This window comes from Pogona vitticeps, chromosome 4, assembly GCF_051106095.1.
Source record: "Pogona vitticeps strain Pit_001003342236 chromosome 4, PviZW2.1, whole genome shotgun sequence".
In the NCBI taxonomy this organism is placed as follows: Eukaryota; Metazoa; Chordata; class Lepidosauria; order Squamata; family Agamidae; genus Pogona; species Pogona vitticeps.
In genome coordinates, this window is record NC_135786.1 from 151431783 (window position 1) to 151444311 (window position 12529).

At 38.0% G+C, this 12529-nt stretch overlaps 1 long non-coding RNA gene across 1 annotated transcript; it reads left to right on the top strand.

Moving 5' to 3' along the window:
* Positions 1 to 6051: 6051 nt before the first annotated feature.
* LOC140706372 (uncharacterized) lies at positions 6052 to 12321 on the top strand. The gene is made up of 2 exons (XR_012086012.2): positions 6052 to 6101; positions 12092 to 12321. It is a non-coding gene; the product is annotated as an uncharacterized LOC140706372 (long non-coding RNA).
* The last annotated feature ends 208 nt before the right edge of the window (positions 12322 to 12529 follow it).

Below are 12529 nucleotides of genomic sequence, written 5' to 3' on the forward strand. Positions count from 1 at the left end.
GTGAGTTTATACTGATTTTAAAAAGGACCTGTCTTTCTTCTAATTCCAGTCACTGAAATAAAATTCTATTTCAAGCCTCTGTTTTTTCTTCTATTCTCTCAGATCTGTTCTGACCCCTGGCTTCTGCTTTTATCCACCAGTGCTTCCTTCTCTCAGAGCCTCGGATCTTAAGCTAGCCACTGGGTCTCTCAAATCCTGAGGTAAAAATATTTTTTTCTCCAGAGTCGTTCCCTATCTTAGTCCCCCCAGATGTGGGTTAGAAGTCCCACCACTAAGTTTTTCCACAAAAGCTCTAGTTGGTAACCTACTTCTTCACCACAGACCTCTGACTAAAAGGTACCCTTGACTCAAAAAAATTCACTTTAAACTCAGGCTTTACTGGATTGCTTTGTATCCCACCATTGGACACCAATTGTGACGTTTGCCCCCCATGGCCCCTGTTTGTCTTCCAAACACAGACCACATGAAGGGAAACTAAACACCTTTTCACACGCTGCCACCAGTTGATCTTAGGAAAGATGAAGGTCCATTCAGTTTTCACTTTTTCTTAAAACAGGTTTATTAATTACATATGTTTCATTAATAGTTCATAAGTATTTACTTCAGGTCCATCAAGCATCAATCTTCTATTTAAATCTCACAGGTTACCATTCACTCCTCAGACTAATCACACCTCAGATCTCCCAAATCTCTCTCTCTATATATATATCTATCTCCTTTTGACTGAACTCTACTCCCCCTTCTCCTCTCAGGCTCCACCTTTTGAACATCCCTGGTGGCCCCACCTCTCAACCACATCAGCATAGAACATGAATAATGCATAACCTATTCAGCATAATAAAGGCTGAATGCCACAATCACTTACTTCCTAGTTTTTTCTCATTTGCAACACTCTCAGTGTCCTGATATGACAGCACATAATGTTACCCCAGGTGTTTTGTCAAACAAAGATTTTTGACAAATATTTGGTTTTGAGGAATAGCATTTTTATAATATTGTTTTCTTGGCATTTCCTTCATCCATTGAATTGTGGTTGGTGTGGAGAAGAGAAACTTCTTTCCATTAGAAGAGTTTTGCAGATAGCTATACTTGAGAAAAGAAGACTGTTAAAATGGATTTTCATCTCTATTATTGTTAGCACTTCCTATTGAAAGGGGGTGCAATTTTCTTCATGTAGCAGAATATGCAATGAAAGAACATATGACACATTCACCACAACTCTTATGATGAGGAATATGCATTACTTCTATTATTTTGTCTGGCTTCCAACAAGCAATGCTTCACAGAATTCAATCCAACCCAAAAGTTCCAGTTTATGAATGTGTAATATATTTCTTCTGTAACTGTGAATCAAAACCTCAGAAAATGGCATGATATTGCTGAGCAATATGTCCATGTTGTCAACAGGAAAAGGGATGCCAAATTTTAAATAGCAAAGGCCAGCCTTAATGTTAGCAACACCAATGTCAGCAGTCAAGTTCACCTGTAGGATCCCCTCTTATACTCACCACCATTCACAAAGAGACATCAAGCAAGGGGAAATCCTAGAACCTGACTCCTATTTTCATCAGTTAACCATGTCTCAACCAAACAGAAAGCAATTTTCATGACCCCCCAGCAATGAGGATGGTAGGGGAAGCAACAAGACAGACATGAAGTATTCTGATGGAATTAAATGATCATAATTTTATTGGATACAAACTCTCACACACATATATGTGCAACCAATTTTATGCAATTAGATGTAGGTGAAGAGCAGCAAATTAATTATCTCCTCCTCTGCATGGCTCCAAAGAGACTTTTCAAAACTTTTTCCACATAGTTGTTGGAATGGTTTGTGTTCTTGTTTAGATCTCCTCCTAAACATCCTGAGTTTAAAACTCTTTGTATACCATGGCATCATGCCTAGCATTTGAGAATGCTCCAGAGGTCAGAAGTAACTCATTAGATATGAGCTGAATTCCTTCTTGCATAACTTTTAAGGGAAAGCTAAGTTGCATTATCGTTATTAAGTGATGGCTTCATTCCTTCTGCCTTGTAACTGTAAATTGTTATAATTCCTTGTACACTTATGGAGTATATTTATTTATTTATCTTAACTATTTTTAATCTGCCTTGCTCCTTAAAAAGGACCTGAGGTGGCTTACAACAATTAAAAGACAGTATTTAAGCTAAGAACACTGAATATACTGTACAATACTAAAAGGATCAATGAATACAATACTAAGAAACATAAGCTATGTCAAAACACATCCAATGCACTGCCATACATTAAAAAACCCCACTCAGCAGCCACTGACTCAGGGAAAAACTGCCTGTACAGAAAGGTCTTTGCCTGCTTGTGGAAGGACAGCAAAGATGGGGGCAGCCTGGCCTCCAGAGTCTGGGAGCAGCAACATAAAGGCCCTCTTCCATGACCCCACCAAACACACATGTGAAGGTGGCATCACTACTTTGTATCACAGACCAACAGTTTGTAGCTTGCTGATAGTTTTCTAAAGAAATAACTAATCTTTTAAAAATAGATAATTTTCAATAAAGGAAGGGAAAGTTCAAGTCTATGAAGTGGGGCTGTAAGGGTAACTCATTTATTTTTAAAGTAACTTTCCAAGCTCCAAATATGCTGTGTTTTGTAGAGAAATAAAGCCACAAAAATGGAAACTATTATTTCATGTTGATTATCTCTTATTGCCAAACATCATTTTTCTCTTATTTTCTATCTCTCTTTTTTTGCAAATAGAGTGTCTGCATGTTGAGAAAAGAGGAGAATGTTAAAGAAAAAGATGGATTACCTTTTAGTATTTCTATCTGATTCATTGATTGCTTCATTACCTAAAAATAGAGGCATGATTATTGTGCATAATAAATGTGGTAGCTAGCTGTGCGCAGACAGGATAATTCTGCTCTGACAAGAGAAAATAAAACACCAAGGAGTATTTACATGTTCTCTTGCTTTCATAAATACTTTTTAAAGCATTATCACAGACGACAGTGGGGATTATTAATCCTTAAGAAGAACTGGGAGAAAATCCAAGGGCACATTCTGGATGTTAAACCATGGCTACTGTTCCAGAGGAGACAACAAGAGAAACAGAAGGGGTGTGTTACACAAGCTGGAAGAACCTGGAAAATGTGGAAATATCATTAACATTTGGGCAACTGTCTCAGTTTGCAATAATCCACAAATGTTCCCTGTCTAAAAATCATGCTGGCCATTACCACACTAGCTCAGAGTAGTAGGAAAGATAACAGTGAATAGCTGGAGGGCATTCTGGACTGCTGATTCCTTTGAAAAACCTTATCCCCTAAACGATGCAGGGTGTTGCTCAATAATCCACTTTTCAAGTTTCAAAATGTCATTTATAACTGAACTATACTTATTGTTGTTCTTGTTATCTGAAGGTATTTAAGGCACTGTAGAAAGTTTGTTAAGATGGCAGAGATCATTTGGTTTTAATCTAAAAGAAACATCACAACAGAAAAATGATAACAGGAATAGGAAGAAGGAGAAGCAGCAAATTCAGATTTCTAAACACTGGCTAAAACCCTGTTGCTTAGTGCGTCACAGCTAAAGTAGGCCCATTGAAATGGGGGGTGGTTGTGAGTCAGATCCTTCATAAATTCCACTGACTCAATCAGCCTACTCAAGTTATGGCTTGCTATGCTAAGTGACAGAATTTCAGTCATTATTACATCATGAAAAGTCAAACATTGCGGTAGGAGACAGTTCTGGGAAAGAAGACTCAAAATAGCAATTGGTCAAAACCAAATCAGTGAAGCTGACTGTGTGGCCCTCTTTCTCCCTCAACAGCAGTCCAATGTAGTAAATAGACAACACCAGCAATAATCAATCCAAGTCTGCTTAGCTTCCATAAGGTTACTCCTTCCTTCCTTCTTTCTGTCCTTTCTTTTAAAGTATTCATAAACTAATTACATCTAGAAGCTTCAAAGTGGCACTCAGTAATGAGAAAACATATAATATAAAACAGTATGTGAAAAGAATATTGTCACCATGACAGTAAAATCCAAAGTAGGCTGTAGTATAGTGGAAAGTCCTGCTAAAATAGGTTCATCTTCATCATGCAGTTAAAGTAAACATTGAAGCATGTTTAGTATTAGGGAGAAAAGGATGCTGCATAGAGGGTGTCTCCATACTTAAATGCTTTGTGAAAATAACTATGGAATTAATCACTGAGGATGTCCTATGCTAGAGACCTCAAGGAGTAAATGGGTCAATTAATGAGAATATTTGGGCTATGCCACGGACTTCCAGATACATTCATGAAACTTGTGGGAAAATTTTACATAAATATTTTGCCACCAAAATTGAAGAACTGGGGTTGTAGATCAAATCCATGCTGAACCCTCAGTAGAAGCTGATATGATTAAAATGAGGCACTTTTTCATATGTTTTGAGAAGATTCACTAGAAAAAATAATAAGACTAGCAAAATTTGATAGCAATAGGACAAGAGGAAAACCTAGCATGAGATGCATTAATAAAGGAAGCCACAGATTTTAGACCAGAAGGCCTGAGCTGGACTGTTAATGATATAACCTTTGGGAGATCATTAATTCATTAAGTTGCTCTAAGCCAGAAGTGACCTGATGGGATATAAGAGTGATAATGAGAGAACCAAGTAAACACTTCAGTGTAGGCATCATAGGCATCCTTCAGTCTCAAGAGACTATGGTACCATGCTCTGTATGGAGGATTTCGATGCTGTGTGCGAAGCTGGAGTGTCCTCTCCAGAGCATAAGCCTGGGTAAAATAATATGGAGGATAGGCTGTTACCCAAGCAGCGAATCCCTCCTCTCCACATCACTGAAATAGTCCAATGGAAAGGCAAAAGCCAGTACAATTGGTTCCAGCGATGTCGCAGGAGTTGCCAGAATGACACGAACTGCCTCCGGGACTCCGGCTCTGGATTTTGCCTCAAGTTTAACTCCTGAAGCCTTTTCTATCACTGGATATAGCCACAAGGCAGTGGAGGTTTGAAATCGGAGTTTTCCTTCTCCTAGATGGGCTGCCTTCCCAGGCTAACAAGTCCCACCTTACCCGGGCTGCTCCCTTGCCGCATGGGTGATGGCAGCAAAGGGGTTGAAAAAAAAATATCCCTGATTTTCCCATAATGGAAAATTACTTTTGAGAGAAAGTATGAGTCTGTCTGTGATGTGTCTGAGCTACTGAAGGTGTGAAGAGTTCTCATAATGGAAGAATTATCTTGAGTTCAGGTTGACACCTGTAAAGTGGGAAGGTGTTTCCAAGGTCAGATCAGATCAGTTTTGGTGCAGTTGCCAGAAAATTCATGGGTGATGCATGGCTTAATGAAAACAATTCTAATGTATATGTACATTAAGGTTTAAAATGTTTGGTCCTTCCCAACTGTCCTTTCATTAACCACTTCATATTTTACTGAGATTGTTGATAAAACTGCATATAGTGGTATGCTATGTTTTCAAATGTAGTCGCATCCCACTGTTGTTTAAAATAGGGATGGGGTGCAATGTGACTTAAAACAGCAGAGAAGCAGGCAGCTTGGAGGCAGTGATATTCTTGTGGTCTGGGTAGTACTTTGAGGTAAGAGGCCATCCCCTCTGCCTGGGCTACAGGATATACCTTCCTTCAACCCACATTCTTCTCCTGCACAGCCCAATGCCAAGGTATGTCTCAGAGAATAAATTTCAAACAGAGCAGGGCTGATCCAAGATATTTTACTGTCTCAGGTAAAAAATAAAATCTCATTTTCTCCCCATCCTCCCCACTGTGCTAAGCTGCTAGTTAAAGGAATCTGAAAACTTTCTATAGAGAAACTCATTCACTGTGATTTTCTTAAAGCCCTCTCAATTCTTCCCCTGCTCTCCAAAGGAAAGAAATAGAATTTCTGGTTTCTACCTTGAATCCAAATGAGCTACTAGGATGAGTGAATAGCTCCTGTTTGAAATGGCCCGAGCCATCTGGTTGTTCAAATGGAAAGGGAATGTGCTGAAATGATATGTATTTTAAAATGATATACTAACACTTATTTTTCAAAATGTCTATTAACTTTCTCAGATTAAGAACTCTGGATTTGGGAGCTCTTTCTTCAGGCACTGTCTGAGGTAAATATAATCTGTCTATATAGGAGAGAGGAAACAGAATGGTGCAGTGCTAGAAGAATTCGTTGCAATGACTTAATTCTCTCTGTGGACTTGGCAGGTTTTGTTCAGTTTCTGTCTTTTTCACCACTTACTGCAGTGATTATACTAAGTTATTATATGGTTGTAATGCAAACAAGGCAAAACATCATTTTGCTTCCTTTTTAAAAAAAGCCTCTATGCATTGAGCTGTAATTCCTTTTCCCTGTAACATTAAAATCTCTGCTGACAATAAAGAAACCCTTCTTAACTGAAGGGTTTTTTTTAAAAAAAAGCTAATTAAGTAGGGTTTTGAAAGAATCAGCACATAGTTTCCAAACTCTTTTATGTTCTCTTAATAGAGGCACGCTATAGGCTTTCTATAGCTTAGGTAGAAGTTCAGGCAAGTGCTCCAAAACTTGTTCAGGGTATAATTCTGTGTTTCAAGTGTAATGCTGGCCCAAGCACCATAAGTTTTCTAGAGAAGGGGGAAAGAATGCAATGTGATGAAGAAAATGAGGTGTCAGTTATAAAATATATGAATATTCCTGAACAATACAGTGGTGCCTCGCTAGACGATGATAATCCGTCCCACTGAAATCACTGTTTAGCGAAATCGTCGTCTAGCAAAAAGCATTTCCCCATTGGAATGCATTGAAACCTGTTTAATGCGTTCCAATGGGGAAGAATATCATTGTCTAGTGAAGATCGGCCATAGGAAAGCCGTTTTGTGAACCGCCAATCAGCTGTTTAACTCGCTGTCTTGTGAAGCTTAGGTCCTGAAATCACCCGTTTTGCGAGCATGAAGGGAGCTGTCAAAATAGTTGTCTAGTGAAAATTGGTTTGCGAATCAGGGACCAAACATTGTCCAGCGAAATTCCCCCATAGGAATCACTGTTTTGCGAATTGCTATAGCAATCGCAAAAGTCAATGTCTAGCGAAAAAACTGTCATGCGGGGTAACTGTCTAGCGAGGCACCACTGTATACACATATTAAAACAAAATAGTTTGTGCTTGTGGATATATGATCTAAATGACATGGACTCCCTCCTCTTCAAAAAATAAAATAAAGAGGGAAAAGGAAGTGGGGAAAAGGATAAAGAGATTCAGGCACCACTTCTTAGTAGAGAATTGCTCTTATAATGTTAAATACAAAGGCTATTCCCTCCCGTTGTAGACTTATTGAACAAATGGGATTTGTTAAGTCGCACTCATGTAAATCCTAATCATTCAAGGTCTAGCCAAGTTGGGACCACCAACTGGATTAATCTCATAATGACCAGTTGGCATAAAGAAAGGATAAGAGGCATCTGGTCTCTCAGGTGGGATAACACAGAGGATCTTGCTGTCCAACCACTTTCCCTTTCTCTGTCATTGGCAGATAGATAAAAGATTATAGTTAATATGAGGGGGTGCCAAATGGTAGCTGGTCTCTCAATTGAGGCATTGAAGCAGCCCCTGCTGTTTCATCTAAATGCAACATGGCATCTCCCTTGGTGACCGAGTATCAAAGCAAAAATATTACCAATGTCCAGGACAATGTTTCTGCCTTCCAAGGGCAAACACCATCTCAATCCTTGCATTCATTTTCATGGGAGTAGCAAGGATACGAGACAAGACAGGACCTTGGATAGTATTGTTGAAATGAACATTGGTTCTATACAGATGTGATTAAAATATGTTTGTTAAAATGTTGGGAAAGGAAGATTCCCTGTCTGCCATCATCATTTCCACTGCCCTCTATGCATAGTGAGCTACAAATCTGATGGAGATAAATTCCTCATCTATAGGAGATCTCCACAGAAATTAGAACCTCCTTTTCCATTGTTCTAATTCAGATGGAGAGTTCTAGCGGATCCAGGATATTCCCGTCTTCATATTCATAACTCTGCAGATATACTGTAGAAGGTAATAGAATCAGAGACAGATGGGGCAAGGCTAAAATGATCCCACTCCTTGTGTGTTGCAGAACATGCTTTAACTATGCCTCATTTTAGCAACTCCTATGGAATCCTAGAATCAAATTCTAATTGTCTCATTGAAATTCAGGCTTTACTCATTTTCTTTTTCCCCCCTAGTTTTCTTTTTAATTTTATTTTATAGGTTAGGTGTAGGGATAGGGGACAGGGGGCATGGGATAGAAAGGGATTGTAAATCAACATGAACATTTTACAGTACTCATTCTTATCTATTATATTTCAAAGATACATAAGTTTCCGGTGTAATGTTTTTATAATACATATTCTGTTTCTAAATTAATCTTAGGCTTTCAATTATCAAATATTAATTGTATTCTATTTCTAAGACAATCAAAAAATTATGGCAACCATCTTCATGATTTCTTTCTTGTTGAGTCTAGCAATTCTGATAGTTCATCTGTCTCCACCATATCCAGGATCTTAGCTATTAACTCCTCTTGTGATGGATCCTCTGGATCTTTCCAATGTTTAGTGTGGGAATGCTTTCCCCAAGGTTGCTAAGCTGTTATCTGTTGTAATGAGTGCACACTCTCCTAGCAGATGCAGATGCTTCTGACGAGGGGGGGGACTGCCCATTCTTCCTCTTTCCCTTAGATTCAGAGAGCATAACTTCAAAGGCTTTCTCTGGCCAATCTAATGACCATTAGGTAACCAGTAACCTATCTGAATACAGTGGTACGCCGCATGATAACGACCCGCTAAACGATGAATCCACAGGATGATGACTTTTTTGCGATCACTATAGCAATCGCAAAACGATGTTTCCTAGGGGGGATTTTCATTTGATGACGATTAGGTCTGTGCTTCGCAAACCATTTGTTCACAAGACGATGATTTTTCCAGCTGATCATCGGGTTCCTAAAATGGCTGCCCTGTATTTTCCGGACTCATGCTTTGCAGGGCAGCTATTTTAACAGCTGACCGGCACTCGGAAAATGGCTTCCCTATGGGTGATCTTTGCTGGACGACAAGGTAATTTCCCCATTGGAACATATTAAATGGGTTTCAATGCATTCCAATGGGGAATTGTTTTTCACATGATGACGATTTTGCTTAACAGCGATTATCATCGTCATGTGGGGCACCACTGTACTTTCAACAATCTGTAAGCTTGTTAATGTTAAGAAATGGAGCCCTCGGAGTGTTGCCCAGGAGGAGCCCTGCCGGTGGACATCTGTGTAGACTGTCTTCATTAACTTCTTTCTCTAAAATAAATTGCTTTCTTAATTACCTGTGATCACCCACTTTTTTAATTCCGTGGTCACCTAAACCATCAGCCTTTGGATTTCGTGATCACTACAGTTTAGCAAAAATAATTCTTGCAGCTTGCTAAATATTTTTTTTTTCCATTGGATCTAATGATTCTGGAATTATATTTAGAAGAAAAAAAATCAGGGGTTACAGTTGTCGAAATCTCTAGAAAATCTTGCAAAAACATTTCAGCCCTTTTCCAATATTTTTGGGCTTTCCCACATGGCCAACACATATGATAAAAAGAACCTTCTTTTTGTTTGCATTTCTAATAAAGATTTGAAATTTTAACATCCATTTTGGCTAGTTTTTTAGGAGTTTTATAACATCTATAAAACATCTTTAATATATTTTCTTTAAAAGCTACTGACTTAGTGAGTTTTATATTGTTTTTCCATATTTGTTCCCACTCATCCAAACTTATATTGTGCCTAATATTCTATGCCACCTTATCATACATTCCTTAACCATCTCCTCCTGGGTATCAAAATCTAATAAAAATTATATAATGTTTTAATATGCTTATCTTTGGTATCCAGGAGGATTCTGTCAAAGGGAGTATTATCTACATAAAAACCTTGCTGCTTATCTTTACCATATCTTGAAATCAACTGGGAATGTGACCACCAATCCATATCAAATCTCTGCACCATTAATTCATCTTTGTTTTTTAATGTCCCATCTGGTTTTAGTACTTCTCTATACCTTAAGACTTTCTTGTTTTCTCTCAGGTTTGGAAGAGAAAATGCTTCCACTGGTGTTACCCAACATGGTATTTTGACATACATCTGTCTTTGAATTTTAGTCCAAGACCATAGTAAAGATTTTCTCAAAATATGGTTATTGAATTGTTTGAAATCATCTATTCTATTCTACAGTACCAAACTCATTTTAAAATTTCCTAGATGAGATTCTTTAACAGCTACATGATCAAGTAGAAGCTTAACAGGTGTAGCATTTCCTGAAAGAGGTAATGGGGACAAGTTCTGTGAAACTCTTCAGCAGACCTTGATGTTACAACCATGTCATTGTATTTTTTGGATCACCTTGAAAAGGTGGATTTGAAGAATATTTCCCCCCAAGGGAATCCCAAGGATTCCGTTCATTCATAGAAGTAGCAGTCAGATGCTGCTCTTCCATGACATGACTTTTGTTATGGGAATTGTCACCAACTTACATCTTGTCTCTCAAGAATTTTAACCCAGATAACTACTGATAAGAAGCAACAGACAGGCATGAGTCAACCCAGAAGAAGGTTCCTTTAGCAATACAGTAACAGTGATAAGGCAATACAAAATCAGAAGAAGGTGGGGCATCTTTTCTGCCCAAAGAAACTGTATCTTCGCCATCTGGATTTGGACTTGGAAGACCAAAGTAAAGTGTAGGTGTGTGGGCAAGTTGTAAGCAAGGGCAATTTGTGACATTGCACATCTGTTAAAGCATCAGCATTCATTTCTAATTGCTTTGTAGAGCTTTTGAGCCAAGATATGGAGGTGACTACACAGATAAAAAAAATGTGGGAAATACTGCAGGTTTTGGGTGAGCTGATTTGCATTTTCCATTGATTACATGACACAAAGAGAAATGTGAATCAGCCCAGAATTTAACCTCCACCTCACCCAAGATTCATAGTTTCCCCTTCTGCCACTGGGGCTTCTACCTTTTTTTAAAAAAAGTATCCATTCATATTGGTTTGTGTGTGATCCCTTGAATGAATGTAGAAAGGAAAGATAAGCCATACGTGCACAAACTAAGTGGTGCTTTGCTGAAGCTCATTTCCCTTCATGAGGGTGGGCAAGCCACAGAGAGAGAGAGAGCAGTGTCAACACACAATCTTTCCAGCAAAGACTCTCTCTGTGGGCAAGACTTCCTTATTTTTTAACAGCTTTTTCTCTGTAGACAAACTCCCTGTTGGTTGGTTGCTTATGATTTAAGAACATAGGTTCCCTCTATCAGCAAGAGTTTTTGCTTTTTTAAAAAAGATAAGATGGGGAAATTAAAGAATTGAGGAAGGAAAGTCTTATTACAGTTGTTAAGACAAGTCTTTGTAATGGTACCACTTGAAGGGCTATAAATAGAACTCAATAGAATAGAACTGCAAAGAAGCAGCAAACAAGGGTATTCTCCTATCTTCCTGTGTGGGTACCTAAATCAAACAGACTCATATTCCTCAGTGTGACTTCATATTTCCTTCACTGTGTAGTTGCATCCTTAGAAAGCCTTAAGTCTGGTCTTATCCTGGGCATATATATATTGGCAATTTATATATATCGAATTCATGGCTACTCTTACGTTTATCAAAGTCAATCAAATCAGGACGTTATCTATAGTTCTTTTTCAGCAGGATTGAACAATGAAGTAATTTTGCTCTGATGTGTTATAGCCATAGCCATTTTAAATTAGACCCACATTTAATTGCTGATAAGGACATACTTGCAATAGAATGTCAGATAAAGCACAATAGTTATTCCCTTGGTGTGCATTTTTCCCTCCATCTGGTGCATTATTTTCCACATTTGCTTCATTTGGTTTTCAAATGTTAACTAACAGCTGGTATAAAGGTTTTCCTATTTGTTATTGTGCATGCCCACAGTTCATGTCATTTTAAAAATTCTCTGTAGCATTTAAATTCTTGTGGGCCTTTCCACCAAGCTTGTCTAAAAACAACAAAATGTTTTGAGGTGTGTGTTTTTTGTCAATTGGTTTTCATCTATTAATCCCAATTCTTTTTCCACTCTATTTAAGGGCACACTTCACTGAAGACTGATGAATCAAAATTGGTTAGGAATCATGCTCATAACGGATCTTTCCCAATGGCAGGATGAACATTAAAATAACAAAAACTGAGTAACATGTAAGCAGGTGCAAAGTGATATGCATAAAATAATGTACAATAAATCTTATATATGTGCATCTGGAATTTTAGCTGGAGGATCAGATCTTGGAAATGTACTTTAATAAAGAAGAATATAATGATATATTAAAGTCATCCATAACTAATCACTGGTAGGATGATGTTCAGGGACCTAAAGTATGAATGGCTTCTTTGTGTTTTTGAATATTATGCATGTAGTAGATGCTAAAATGAACATAATGGCCAGCTGATGTAAAAAAATGGGAGGGGGAGGAAGAAAAAGAAAATTGTGGACTGTAACTACCTATATGAAAATTCCTTTATAAAAC